We start from the raw sequence: 16,236 nt of genomic DNA on the forward strand, positions 1-16,236 counted from the left end.
TAGTCATCACAACCCAATGATGTGATAGATCTCGAGTCTCAGAAATGGTTCTGACTACAGCAGTTGACAACATAAAATGCCATACAAAAGAAATACTAAAACCTTTATGTATGTGATTAAGGCTACTGAGAATGCTCCATCTAAAACCCTGAAAATAAAAAGCTTCTTGCTGCTTGAAAATGTTGCTCCGGCAGCATTTCAGCTCAAAAATGTTGTAGGAAAAACAAGAGACAAAAAGCCTTCAACAATCCCCTTTGCAGAAAAAAAAAATAAAATAAAGCAACATTAAACACAACAAATTTCACAATGTCAAATCAGTAGCCTGCAGCTTTTTCGCAGGCTCAGTATTTGTACTGGGGAAGCTGTCCAAGCCAACAGAGCATGGCATGAGAGGGACAGAAAAACCTTGCAGAATCAATGCAGGAGGAATCCTGGAGTGAAAGAAAATGAAAGGCAGCGGGGTAGAGATAAAACCACCGTTAGGAAAGTCATCACTCTGTGGCCAGCAGAGAAGTCCCTTTAGAATCAAGTAGCTGACAAAAAAAAAAAAAAAAAAAAAAAGTCTTTTCTCTCAAGAGAAGGTGACAGGGTGGTCTTTGGCTATGTATGGGCACAACAAGAGTTTCACGCTCTGGACATGAAGAGGAAAAAGATGGCTGGGTTACTACCAACAGACTGTTGGGAAGCAACTGATCCACCCCCAAAAAAGTGATTTGTATCTTACAACCTCATTTTCTCCTCACCTGCTCAAGTTATATTAAGCTTCTGGACTGCTTCTGGATGTCTCAGCTCAAAAAAGTCACATCCTGTAAGGCTTAAGAACTCTGAGTTTTGAGATGTAAATATCCCTAAGGATTTCAGATCTTCAGACAGGAATTTTCCCAAGAAATCTTCACCTTTTACAATTTCCACAAAGTCTTTGCATCAAGATGATCAGTAACTTTGTAAGTATATTTTGATTTCACAAAGCTTAGATGTAATTTTCTGGTATAAAATTCAAACTTTAAATTTGCTTCCAGACCAGCACCAGGGTCCACTTATGGAACGTGTAGGCCTGAAACATCATTTCTTTGAGGCGTTAAAGTTTCAAAAACAAATTCAGGTTTATGTTTAAATGATTTAAATGTGTCATCTATGTTCAGCAAACAAAGTGAAGTGTTGTGACTCATAACACCCAAACACATCTTGTTGGTGAGAAAAAATGTCAAAACAAAAGTATTCTCCAAATCAACAGTTTTTTATTTATTTTTTTCCTAATTAAGGAAGTAAACAAAAGATGGAAATATCTGATCTTCCCATAGGTTACAAATGAGAAAAGTCAGTTTGCTCAGATCTGCAGAGTACAGGTTTCCACATATCTGATATATGACAAAGTCAGAATTGCAGAAATTCTCACTGCCAGCGTGTCTCTTTTCCCACTAAAGGCAAAACCAAAATCTCCGACTTCATGGAAAAATTCTACTAGTGACACTCTCACATTCAGAGAAAGGCAAAAATGAACAGCCTGAGGAAAATGAACTACTTCAGAGATAAGTTCAAAATGCAGCGCAATAGCAGACGCCTATTTTAGCAAGATATTATTGCTCCTATAGGGCTTCTATGGGAGTAGAAAATAGATATATTTATCTACACACAAATATTCATCTCATTATCAACAGTCAATGTTTCTACATGAGACTTCATATATCCATGCTACTTACACAGCCTTATGTGAACTCTCTGATGTCTGATAACATGGCTGAATTTACATCGCAGACAGTAAGGCCATCCATTGGGATTTATTCTCCTTTCCCAACTGCTTGTTTTCAAACTACTTGTTAACAGAAACCATCACTGATACCACTACAACTCTGTCAAATTTAGTTGAAAATAGCTAATAGGATCAAAAGTTATTAGAGGAACAAAGAAGAGACAGTGTGTTCATAAATCTTCCTTCTTGATCAAACCAGACATAATGTACTGTATTAAAATAAGAAAATCCTCTATTAGGAATCAAATGTTTTACCTGTTGATGATAATGATTGATAACAACATGATCAGAAATGCTTTTCAGTCCATCTCCTTGAGGGGGTGTATTCTCATTGCTAAAATTTATAACATTGAACTGTGCTGTCCCAGTGATTCTCTTAAAGAGCAGCTTCTAATTTAATAAGCTAAGAATCTTTCATTGAAATGAGGATAAATAGTTTAATCAAAATGAAGAAATCTTTTGTTTAAACAGAGATCACAATCTTCTGGCTGGTATGGGAGAATTATCCACGCAGTCCTTAAAGCTGGGCACTTATTTCTTTGATGTCATGTTGTGTAGCTCCCTCTAACATATAAGAATTTGCTCTCTTATATACTATATACCTTATATACTGCACACATAAGCACAGACTTATGCTTTAAACTATATTCTTACAATAAAAATTAGGAAGACCTCTAGAGAAAAGCATAACATTAACTCACACTCTAACACCTCATTGAAGAGTCAGTTAAATAGTCCTATATTAAAAGAGGAAAAAAAGCGAGTTATCAGTTACTCAGAGATATAAGATATAAGTACTCACAGATCCTAAAATTAGCTCGAAAGTGGTATAGTCTTACTACAAATTTTGCAAGTCAAATCCACACCCATCTCTTGATAAATGAAGCTCACCATAACATCAATAGTATCGCTTCACTGTCAGACTACCTAGAAGTTGTCAGGTTTCATACAGTGTGCTTGTCATGTTTCTCTATCTTAAAATATACCATTCCCTTTTATCCTCACATTCCAAGGCAAAAATAAACAGAATTCACATATTACTCATGCAACCTTTTCTTCTCTATTAGACCAGATGTCCTTCAAATATTAGATCCTACTTGAAGTAGCTGATGAAGACATATTCAGACAGTACTTTGGTATGTTTTTTTTCTTTAGCATAATTTATTTTGGGTTATCCCCTTGTACTCAAAATTATTTGGGAGGTTCTATGTTGAAGACATCAATTAGGTCTTGATAATCCCTGTACAGCTTTTTCATTGGTTTCCTTTATTTCTTTAAGAGGAAAAACAAAAAGGAGGGAAAAAAGAGGGCATCTTTAATGCCACTGAAGACAGTTCATAGCTGGCTGGAAAACTCTTTTTAGCTATGCGAATGAACAGTTTGCATCCATATTCTACCTTGTAAGAATTATTTCAATCTTAAACCTCAAGAATACTTTACTTTAATACCTCTACAAGGACTTTGTCATGTCACTTCTGACTGCAAAGGAAAAGAGAGTCAAGTACGTGCTATGCAAAACCCATTACTAGTCATCTAAATATTGAACTATTCATATTTTTTTTTTAAATAGAAAAGATATTTCCTCAAAAAAAAAAAAAAAAACACCCAAAAACATTCTTAAAAGCAGGTATCTGACATACACTTTGTTTCAGGACTCAACATTTCAGCTGAACTACTTAGGAATGGGAGAAAGTTACTGAAGTGACTTCGATGACAAATCCTTTAAGTAAGGGTCACACGAGCAGAGCTGCAGACAAAATTCGGCACAAAGCTGGACCCACAACCAGAACAGTTCTTGTTACAGTGCAATCTTTGATAATAACTATTACCAGTAAATAAAAAAAAAAAAAAAAAAAAAAAAAAAAAGGAACAAGAAAGGTTAAAGCTCCATTTGATAGCATTTTCCTAAAGTTTATTCTTTTGTTCAAAATCCTTAAATCATGCTGAATGCTATTTTTACTTTAAATATAATCAAGGAGAATGAGAAACTAATATTCTCTAATTGCAATTATGAAAGAAAATATGCAACGTTTAGGTGCTTCATTTAGAGAACACTCCAGGTTAATTACATGATTTTTCTAATGAAGATATTTCCATGAATACTTAGGATTGTTGCATTCATCTCATTTGGTAATGAATAGATTGATACACAGATGATTTCAGCATTTCATTAAAATAGCTGCAAAATAAATGCTGAAATTCATTCAAGTGAATTGAGAATGCTAGTTCCAATTATGCTGCTTCCTAAGATTAATTAATAAGTTGTATTGTTATGATTAATCACAGTCAGATGATTACAAAAAGTGAGGTTTTATCATCTGAATGCTTTCTAATTGCATGCTGTGATATACCTATGTCTTTCAAGTCCACATGCAGTAAATCAAGCAATACATACAATAATATCCAAGAACTTGGCATAACCACCACGGAGATGCTGTGAAACCCTTTTGGAACAGCTCTGTCTAGATGCCCTCCTTCATTTATTGTAATAAGAAAGCAAGCAGGATTGAGGCCCCAGCTCAGCTCCTGCCAGGGAGGTAGGTAAATAGAAAACCGAATGCAAAGTTTGAAGGACCAAGATGGAGAATAATTCAGAGACCTTTTTATTGGACTGCTGTGATTGCCAAGCAAGAAATTCCTTCCACCACCTGCTAAAAAGCCTGGCTAATAAACCACACACACACAGCCTGGCCACTTCCAGGCCCCTCCACAATCCCTGCATTTGGCCTTCCACATTCCTTAAAATCAGCTCTTGACAGTATTTCTTACCCATTTTCCCCTCTCCCTTTAATCTGTCATAGCCACAAGAGTAGCAAAAGCATTTCAGATGACAGTTTACACCGCTACACATTAATTTCCTTGAACTGGAGTAGTAAAAGTCTTACTGTCATTCTCAATTGAGGGCTTATTTCTAACTGTAAAACCAGTGACCTTTTTTTTGACCTGCTAAGACAGCGTTTGGTTTTCTACTTTACCTGGTCATTCTGCAGCTTTCTAGCCCTCTGTCTTTTATGATGTTTTAAAATAAAACTCCTTTTGACATAGCATTTGAAAATGAGTTTTAAGGACTACTCTCTGATAATAAACTATGAGCCTGATCCAAAGGCCGGAGAGGTCAGAAGATTTCCATGTGCCATGAGCTTGAGATCACAGTTTAGGTTTACCAATAGCTTTTTTTTTTTTTTTTTTTTAAGTCCTTTATAAGTATACTTTTACCACAATTCTGGATAACTGGAAGACTTGCATTGTGAAGAAAGAACATTATAGGAAAAAAATCAGGAAATTTTTACTCTTAATTTCTAAGTTGAATTACTAAAAGGAATACAATTGAAAGAGATTATTTTAGATCCATCTTTTTCTACTTCTAATTACACTTAAGATTTTTAATAACAGCAAACTGCAAGCTCTTCTCAAAAGATCAAAGATAAATTGCTTTCATTGGATTCTGCTTGGCTGAATAATAATAATAAAAATCTGCTCATGTTTATACAAACCTTTATTTGCAAGGAACACTGAGGTTGTGCTTCTCCACCAGAATGATATATGGTTTTCTAATAATGTTCCTTGAAACTATGCAGTTTGTTCTTCATTTCAAAACTGCCATAATTTGGGAGTTCCTGGTTCTATAATTTCTCAAAGGATGATCTGTTAGCAAGGTGTTATTTTGACATGCCATTTATTTTGGAGTGGACTTGGAAAAGCAAAGATGACTTGAATAAACAAGTAGAAGTTATTATCTAATAATGATGTTTCTTTGAAGGCTTAGGGCAAGTTAGTTTTAACACCACTGATTTATTTCCAGATGCCTTTTGTGCTAAAAGTGATCATATTATTTTGATCAAAATTATTTGATGATAAAAATATAGATAATATAGGTATTTTTCATAAATCACTATCACAAACAACAGAAATTATTCTGTTGCACAAAGGAAGATATGCAGCCTCACAATCCTCAAAATTCCCCTTGATCTTTTCTGGGATCCTCATGCCAGACAAGTAAGAAGTGAACCAGTTGAAGCGAGGGTTTGCTACATGGCATGCTATTACTGTCCTGCTCTGCTTCTACAGCCTTTAGGAGAAAAAGCATGCTCTAAAATTGTTAGCATACAATTTAAGTTCCCATTGTCAAATTTGCTGCTTGAACACACCTAGTAAGTATCTGGGTTTGCCATTTCAGATACAGATATACTGAAGATCAAAGTAAAACATTTCAGGAGGATTTTAATACATTCCAGAGATCTGACTATAAGACAACTCCTCAACTAAAATATCCCTACCAGTATTTCTAGCTTTAAATTTTCATTCACAGGAGATTCTAGATGAAGCATTAAGTAAGGGCTGGGGAAGACATTACACTTCAATAATACCTCACCTCAGTTTAAAAAAACCTATTCAGTCATAGAAATACAAGGCAGGGACAATAAGGACTTCACTTTTAAGAGGTGTCTTTTAAGACAGTTAGGAACCAAGTGTTCTGTCTCGCCGTGGTGTGTACTAAGTAAATCATAGACAAAAGTGTTGATAGTTCGCTTTAAATATTTTTCACCCATATGAAGGGAACTCAAAAGTACAAAGTTTGATGATGTTACCTCATTCAAGCAATGTCATTTCTTTCCCCGGAAAGTAAGGGCAGCACAGCAAAACCTCCATTGAATAAGATGACTGGTCTTTACTAACCACATCTCTATATTTTATACCAGGTATCAGTGACCTAAGATGCACAATCAGGTTCCAGAAACATTCAATCAAGCCCAGGAAGCACAGTGCCTTGGTCATACCAAAACAATATAAACTGAGAATTTACCTTCTATGGCAGTTTCTGTAGGTCATTTATGCTAAAAGGTGTTCCAAACCATTAGTATGGTATATGAGAGGAGACCTACATTTCTGGGAAGCTCCATTATAAAAAATAATAATAAAAAGTGATAGTTTTGTGATGGCTCTCTACATTAATTGGTTGATGTGGAAAAGGATGTGCAATCAAACCACATCACTGCACTATGATTTTTTAATTAAACAATAAATTAACAGTGTGGAGATCAATACTCAATTCCATTTGAAAATGCCAGATGGGCCCAAATTCAGAAAAGGTCACACATTGTAGATGAGCTCTCCTGAAATAATTAGTGAAAGAAGATGCAGTCTAGCCTCTTAATTTGGAGCACATTTTGAAAAATGTGAGTAATTACTTATTTTCAGTATTAGGAAATTAATACAGAGATTATTGAAAGTCTGGAAATTTTACAACAGCATAAAAAATGTGAACTGAGGGTTGCGAGATGGATGCTATGTGTAAAGGAGAAGTGTAAAGCTAGCTGGGCAAAAACAGGAGAGGGATGAGGTGTTTGCGCTTTTGTTCTGCTCACCTTTAAAAGATCTATCCAGCACAGACATGCAATTTCAAGCCCTACAGAATTTATTCTCAAAAGTGAATAGCTCAAAGCAAGCTTATCTCTTTAAGCAAAAGAATAGGTAAATATAAAAGCACCAGGAAGGAAGCTGAATACATTCAGTAATCAAATACCACCCAGCGGACCTCAACTGGTATCTATAGAACTGATCTGGCTATTATTTTGTTGTTGTTGTTAAATATTGAGATTTAAAATGCAATTCTCCTAGATGCTGCAATGTGCAATACACTATATTGTACTACATGCAACAGCAAGAAGCAAAGTCCTACTACTAACATCAGTTTTTCCATCTTCCTGCATGACCAGCATTCTAACAAAGTTGAGATCCAAACTATAAATAATTTGATCCAGAGACACCAAAATCAGTATGGTAAATTTACAGCAGTACTGAGCCCTGTCAGAGTGCTCTTTGGAAGATTAGGATCAGCCTCTGCAGTGGCAGATGCAGCAATCTGGTATTGCTACATCAGAGAAACAGATGTGTCCATCTCATGGCACTGAAACCTACACAGCCAGTTGTCCCTTTTTCAATGGACAGCTCAAACTTACTGCTCTTTTCTTCAAAATCTGGAACGAATCAGTCAGTAGCTCTTTTAAAGGAGTAAAAAGGGAGAGATCCAAAGCACCCACCCCAAGAACTACGTTCAGTTTCCCGTTCCCTGGAGGAGAGGTAGGTTCCTACATTAAGCATTTCAGAGCATGAGCTTAACTTCAGAGTCCTGCTGTCTATTTATCATATTAGGAGATTAATTTCTCCAAGCTTCTAATATATATTGCTAAAATTAGTTGGTACTAATCTCTCCTTCTTTCCCCATTCTCCCAACTTTTCTCTTCTAAGGTCTCATATTTCTTAGGCTTCATGGATTACTTGCAAGAAAGAGGGCCTTATCCTGGTTTCCCGGGATAACTGACAGAAAAATAGATGCCTAATTATTTTAAGCAGCTGTATTACTGGGACTATACCACAGGATACAGGCAGAATTCTGAGCCTCAAGCTAACCCAGAAGGGCTTCAATGCACTTATATTAAGACCCTAGCAGTATGTAGATTATCTTTGTTACTTGAGATTCACTGTGATATCAATGAAGACAATGCTGTATTCCTCAACAGAGCTTAATAAGGGTAATAAATGTAAATGGACACCATGTAGAAGATTTCTCCTGCTCCAGCAAGCTGGAAACACACCTTCCATCTCTACGTATCATTCCCTCCAAATAAGCACAAGCCTGCAACTGGCAAGAATCAGTCCCTAGAGACAATCAGAGAAGTATTAAGTGAGATCGCACCTCAAAATGGGAATAACTAGCTTAGCAATAACTCCATCATTAGTATGTGGTAGCTGCAGATCCTAATTACACTTAATATTTGGTAGCTTGTTAAGTATCTGATGCAGTGGTGAAAGAAAGGTGCAAAGGACAATGAAGCCAATAAGCAAACACACAAACGAAGCATCTATCTTTTGTGAGAGCTTTTTTTTTCCTCTTCCTCTTCACAAAGCAAACTCTGTTCTACAACAGATTGGAAGATTGATTTCACATGGCAGCTGGGATATCCCCCCACCCCTTTTCAAAATCAAAGTGCTGTTTGACCAAGGTGGCAGTCTGTCTGACACCTCCAGCAGAATAAATACTCATTCTTTCTCTTGTATCCTTTATGGCCTGAAAAGAAAACATGTCTTTCAGGTGGGGGAAAACTAGAAGGGAGATATATGCATTCACCTACAAGGAACACAAATATCAGTCTTCAAAACAAACAAACAAAAAATATCATAATTCTAGTTCACTAATTTGTACCAATATAACTAGGGCTTGAAAGAAAACAGTTTTTCCATAGGGCACCTTACCACAATAGGTATGTGAAGCAGCTGAAATGCTTCCTAAATAGTATTGACATCTAAGAAAAATAACAAAAATCTTGGAATCCAGGTCTTAGTAACTAACAGATGCTAAAAAAATAAAAAATAAAGGCAAAACAAGTACAGAACAACTCAACATTTCACAGGCATCTGGAAAGCAAGTGGCTTAGCAAACTGCAGAATTTGGGAACAGGCAGAAGGACCTGTGCATCTCACTGGGCCATGTAACACCAGCACACACCAAACAAGAAACTGGAGCACGTCGGATCTTACAGCATGGTTCAAGCTCCCCAAAGGCTGATGTTCCTTTGCAATTCTGTTTCTAGGTAACCAAGTCCCTGTCACACACAGCTTTCCATATTTCTGCAGGGGACACTGACACGAGCAGCACAGAGACCGCTGCTATCAATAGGTAACGCTAGCTCTCTGTCTTTTGATAAATTGTCAGGGAAACGTAACATTACATTGTCACCTGTGACTGGCAGTGGCATAGGGCTGAGGCTGGGCTGCATATGCTCAAAAGGTTACGTGTGCGCTGCTGCAAGCCATTAGATTTCTGTACCACCACCTCACAGGGCTGCAAGGCAGCAACCTCAGGATTTGCAAGAGCATTCTTGGTTGGGAGAGCTGTGCTGTCACAAGGATTAGCCTGAAAGCTGTGAACGCCTGCCAGACTTTGAGCTGCTGCCATCTGCAGCATGAACGGATGGACAAAGCAGCTCGAAAGCCAGCGGACACTTTGTGTGGGGATGCCGAAGGCTTGTGCTAGCAGCTTCCTAGGGGAGATCACAGCCCTTACACTCAGTTACTTGGAAGCACTAGCATAAAGGACTGGCCCTCCAACAGCAGAAATGGTAAGTCAGAGGGAGACATATTTGGGGGCTGACTGCTACTGCCCTGCTGCATGCAGAGAGCTGCACCATCCTGGCTATACATTAAGACAGCAGAACTTGCTGCATCCAGCCTGAGGCTTTAGAAGGCTTTCCCTTGAAGCATCCCATGCTCAACAGAGAGGCCTCAAGACAGATGATATCAGCAATTGATAAGCCTCACTTAAGACCTCAAATTTAATACCAAGAATTGAAACCATATGAATAATATCCTTCGAAGGGGAACAGGAAGATGAATCCAGAGTATCTGTATTTTAAAAAGTTACCTTTCTACTTTTATTAAAACCTTTTTTTTTAATCTTAAAAAGAAAATACCTAACAAAAAGAACCACATATAAACCAGGAGGTAGTGCTAAGAGATGGTATAGAATTTGGGTGCTTTCATCTAAGCACACTCAACAAGCTCTATAATTGTTCAACATAAGCCAGCTCCTCTCCTGCTCTCAAGGCTCTTTCTTTTAATATTCATTTCTCAGAGAGATGCATCAAGGCAAAAATTAGTATTTAACCAAACATCAAATCAAGACAGCATGCAGGCCAAATATCAGACCCCTATTTCCAGGCAAGTAACAAAGCTGAGGCAGTAACTTATTTTTACATATACAACCAATGAATACTATTAGCGAAGAAGTAAGTTTGGCAAGAACCTCCAACGCTTGTGTTTCCTACAAAAATATCCTTCACATGCAGACCTAGTTGAAAGCTGATATACAAAAAACAAACAAACAGAACTTTTAACCTCAGTATAAAGGTTTCATTGCAATATATCCAAATGGCAGATTTCATAAGCTTGAGGTAAATGTTTGCTGAGAAATTATGCGGCCTTTAAAAATACATCAGAATTGGGTTAAAGAAATTCAATGATTTATTGATGAAAATCACGTCCATCAAAACAAAATTACTTTGCACTCAACTCTACAGAGAAAGCCCAGAAAGCCATCCTTGTTTCTCACAATCATGTAGTTAGATCTATTTTTAAATACAGACAATAAGGGGAATTGAATTTGTCTTTAGGTTTCTGATGCCTGCTATAAAGTTTTAAGGCTTTAGCAGTAGTGAAAGCTTAGCTTCCTTCATCAGTGATGCCCTCTCCCTCTTTCCCCCCTCGGTACCATGCCAAATGTTTGGTTTTTGGCATACCAAATGATGGCTGGAAGAAAAGCTGAGACGCAGGGTGGCATTTCAGCATAAGCGGAATGGACAGATTGGCTCAAATAAGGCTGCCAAGCTAAATACAGTTTTAAGGAAACCTTCAGCTTTACTCTAGTCTTGCTATCCGTATTCACCGCTGCTGCACATGTCTGAGAGAAGAGAGGTCTAAAAGAAAGACAGCAAGAGATGGAGTCAGGACACGGGGAAGAAAATTCACTGGGGACGAGTTGACTGATCACTGTATCAGTCAGCTCATAACCCTTAAGTATAGGGGTTAAGCTGCAAACAGGCTGCACGGATTCACAACAGCACAACCATGACAAAACCCATTCAGCATAGACAGCAAAACCTTCCTGGGCCTCTGGGTAAGCCCTGGGACAGCCAGCTCCAGGGCCCTCTATTGCCGGTAAGAGACACAGCTCATTTGCAACTGCTTTGCCCTGCAGTTCAGCCATTCCTGCAGGATAACCCTAACAGTACAATAAGATGACAAGCCTTTGTATGTTAAAGACTCCTCAGATGCACAGGATTGGTAAATATACGGCTATTAGATGCACCCGTACCAGCCAGCTTTAGTCACATGTAAACACCTAGCTTTCAGGTATCTGTTAGACTACACGTGCTCTGCATCTCCCTCTGTAAAACTACACGTGTCCTGGAGCCAGGAGTTGCTGGGCATACAGTTCAAAAGTCAGTGAGCAAATCCATGGATCTAACTGAAAAAATTTACTTCTCTTTTTAATCTTATAAAATGTAACAACTCAGCAACACTACCAGAGCAGTGAAAGGTACCTGTAAAGTGCTCTTGCAATGAATTTTCAGTTCAGTCACAGCTTGCCAGATATATTTCTACCTCTTCCACTAGCTATGTTATTGCTCAAATTTGCATTTTTTCCCCCCAAGATGGATATCACTGTAGTAGCCAGATTTCTGTTGGAGCACTCCATGATTCTGCTGGAACAATGACAGCCCTTGTGACAGCAGTAGAAACACAGCGTGCCTTACCCATCACTAAGAAAAAACATCTCAGTACCGAGTGTGGGTTAGATCCCTGATTCCCACCTGCAAGACTACTGGGGAGAGAATCAACATCTTTGAAACAAAAGATGACACACTGCTTCTGCTTTCTGTTTGAAAACGTCATTTAAGATAGCTTCAAAATTGTTGCTGAAGCTGATAGGACATACACCAGTTCTCCTGTGGCTATATCAAAGAAGTTAACTGGATAGTTTTATCCAGAGCAAATTTCAAAACAATGCTGTCTCTTACTCATCCCTTTCTTCTTTTCTAATTTCACAATAGTGAATTAGAAGCCATTTAGAACAGGGCTTCAAATTGCTGGCATCACGCACAGACTTTTGAGATGCTAGCACTTGCCATGCTCATCTCTTTGCCTGCACGAAGACATGTGGTGAGGTGCAAGGTGCAAGAAGAGTGTGAGGCTAACTGGGTAGCAGTATCTCACCCCATGTACAAAGAGGGAATTACTGCAACTTTGGTATTTATAAGAGGACTTTCCTCTCATAGTGACTTCAGATCTTCTGTTTGGAAGTTGTGTTCTAGATGATATTAGCAGCATTAATCCTAAAACTTTGAAGCTGTAAAAAGTGTATATATTCTAATCTGTATGTTAAGCTAGGGGGTATTTTCTGCTGAAACTATAGAATCATTCCACTATCTTTCCTTATTCAGCTATACCGTGACTATTATTACAGTAATGCCATTCTGTCAATTGCCCTTTCATCTCTTTTTTCTTAACATAGATCCATTTTTAAACCTATCACGGGTTTTATAACACACCACTTTAATGTGTCATTTATGTTCTTCCCACTTGAGTTTCAGCCTTTGTCCAAGACTTGAAAACTATATGATAGCCTGCTCAATCTTCAGGCAAAGCAAAATAATCCCATTTCACTTACACAGGAGTAACCCATTTTACTTTGAAATGTAAATAATTCTAAGTGTTGGAGGAATGTGAAAGAAATTTCCCAACACAAAGTTCCTATTTGATAGCTTATAATAGAGTTCTGTCTCACTGCCACTGAACTCCAAAAATTCTGGCTGCAGTTCAGCAGCATGGTTAACTCATATTTAAGTCCTGCTGATCAATATGGAATTTACGTGCTTTGTCAGATCAAGATCTACACAAATTAAAAAAATATATATTGGTACTTCCCTGTGCTTCACATTTAAATACCTCTAATTCCACTCCACAGACAAGCACAGGAGATAACCAGCACACAGGTAACCTTAAAACATATATATGAATTCACTCCCATGAGCCAGTATTCAGTAGATTGGTGAGTTTTTACAATATGCTGTAGCAACTGCAGAGAAAGGTCATTTATTTCATCACATAGCAACAAATGGGCTTAGAGCTAGCTGCAATTATCCTCAGGGAGCAACAGAAGCCCCAACTGATCTCAATTAAACTGGCATCAATTCAGAAGAACCCCAATGAATCCCGGCTGTAAGTGGAAATGGCATTTAGCCATTTTAATACAGGTAATGCATTAATAAAAGTTGCAACATTCCATCTTAATCTCATAATTTAATAAAACTCCAGAACAGTTTTTGAGCAAAAAAGCATTTTTTTTTAAATATTTGTTCATAAAAAAAAAAAAAAAAAAAAAAAAAAAAACACAATTTTTAGTTAGAGCTAGAAAAATAGCAGTTTAAGATGAATCTGACATGTTTTGAGAAGACACTAGAGTGTAATGGTATTAATAAAACAAATGTTACTGTTATTCTGGAAACACCACCAAGTAGGTTTGAGAGCTTTTGTTTTCCCTGAACATATTTTTGCTTTTAGTCCCAATCACTATTTACTGTCACTGACAGTCAGACACAGAAATACAAGCCTAGCAGAGATTATTTTACAGAAAAATCAGAACAGCCACCACATTATTTATCCAGGTTGACACCCAGTTCTGCATTACGTACATAATATATTCATAAGACACCTTCACTGTAAATCAAGTTGAATGTTCTTTAAAATCAAGTCAAATTATTGGTTAGAAATGTTTTTGTTATTGCTTCTATGAAGAGAAATACCATAACATTTTACTGCTTTTTCAACAGCTGAGAAAGGCCCTGTCCCCTCTGCACCTTTCAGTGTATTATTTTTCAGATTTTATGAGGCATTTCATTAGATGAATTATGGATGGTAGATCTGACCTTGGTGCAATTTAAATTGACCAGTCACGGGTCAACATTTGCAAAAACCGCTGAGCACCTGAGGTTTATATACATTTTTCAAGTGAGTTATAAAGGAATAAAATTAGTGAGGAACAGCATTTTTTAATTCAGGTTGAAAGATAAAGTGGAAAATATATCAGGATTGATGCTGCTGAACCTAATAAAATTTTAATTTCCTCTCTCCACAAGCATCATCTTTTGTTTAACTTTGAATCAATTGCTATGTTCATGCAAAACCCAATGGATGTGCAGTTATACTACCTGATCTGAAAAGTGCTCAAAGCTTACACGTTTTAGGGGAAAGAAAAAAAAGTCAGCAAATTGGAAACAATTCTCTAACAAAAGCCCTCCTTGAACAATACATTTAAATTATAGAGGAAAAGCCAACTCAAAATGCTCTTGTACATGTTCAGAACTGGTTCTGTCAGGGCTTTGACATTTTAGAGCAAACTGCAAGCGTTCATTTCGAGTCATCAGTACAAGAAAGTAGCTGCCACATCTTTCCTTACGTATGGGGTTACCCTATGAAAAACTCAGATTCCCCCCAGCACCCCTAATTCCCCCCATGCAGACAGCCACCACTATTACACAGGTCAGATCTAAAGCCTTCTAAAAGGTAATAGATAGATTACAAATATTTTGATAGCCTTTGCATCAGAACTGTGTATGCACAGTTGTACGAGAAAACATTTTTATTATGGTATTTAATGAATAAGCATAATTTTATTTTTAAAATGCATAAAGTATGAAAGAAAGGCAGACAAAAGATGGTTTCAAAAACATTTAAAATAAGCTATTTTCCTACTACTGATCTATCTCATAATTCTCTTATTAAAGATTATAGAAGAAAGCAAGTCGCTTGGCAGAATTAAGATTAACTCTTTTTTTTTTTTTTTTTTTTTTAAATGTTACTGTTAGTTGATTCAGCATTTGGATCTCTTGGAACAAATCAATTATATAAACTACCAAACTTGTTTCAGTAGCTACCTTGATACCAAATAAAAATCCATACTGAAACAATTAGTGCTCATGAGCTCATTACACAAGACATTAAGGCCCGTTGATCAATAATCTCGTCAAGTAGGTGATTACCATCATAAAAAAACATTACATCTCCAGGCAGTGGGCCAGAGGCTGTGTCAAACAACAGGCTCTGTTTTTCCAGAATCTTCCATTTAATCCCATCTTCATATTTCTTCTCCTCCTATCTGCAATTCATAACAGAGTAGGCAAACTTTTACAGACACCTACTGGGAGTTGTTAGCAAGACAAATATATTTCTAGGGACTAAATAACTGAGTTCTTTGTTCACCTTATTACCTATGGCAAGGATTTGATGTGATCCTAACTCCCAGAAAGGCAAATCCTCAGAACAGCAAAAGCAAGATGCCATCCTGGCCATGCCTGAGTATTCCTTTATTTACAGCATAGAGGAAGAAAAAGCTAGAGACACATCCATCACATTAACCTATTACCCAATCTAACCTTGTTATCAAAGGACATAATTCTTCTAATATATGAAATCATCATTCTGCTTTTGTTTGTTTTAAAAATGAAGCATTAAGTCATTACAGGCTTTGTCTCCGCTGCTTACTTTCAGAATGGCCTCATCTCTACCCCAAAACAGAAGCAATCACTTCTACTCACCCCACTTATATACTATTCTATATAATAGAAATACTTCTATTCACCCCACGCTACTGTCATTGCCAAAGACTGCTTTCAAAGTTTTTTTTTTTAACCTAACATTGCATTAAAAAAACTTGATAAACTCTTTGCCAATATTAATTCTCCGTAAAGCAGATATTGCGAAAGCGTCTTCATTTTAAACATGAAACATTTTTAGCTACTACCATAAGACAAAGAACCAATTATCCCAAACATTGTTGACAGTAAGTTTCTAAGTGCAGCAGAAAAAACTGATTTCAAAGATTATGCTCAGACCAAATAATATCTTTACAAATTAATGTAATCAAATTC

At 37.0% G+C, this 16,236-nt stretch overlaps 1 long non-coding RNA gene across 3 annotated transcripts in view; it reads right to left on the reverse strand.

Annotated features, from left to right (window-relative positions):
- LOC311443197 overlaps window positions 1-16,236 on the reverse strand; it is a 61,368-nt gene that overhangs the window by 14,779 nt on the left and 30,353 nt on the right. The gene's annotated exons all lie outside the window — the stretch shown is intronic.

Source organism: Aythya ferina, assembly GCF_964211825.1.
Source record: "Aythya ferina genome assembly, chromosome: 12".
Classification (NCBI taxonomy): Eukaryota; Metazoa; Chordata; class Aves; order Anseriformes; family Anatidae; genus Aythya; species Aythya ferina.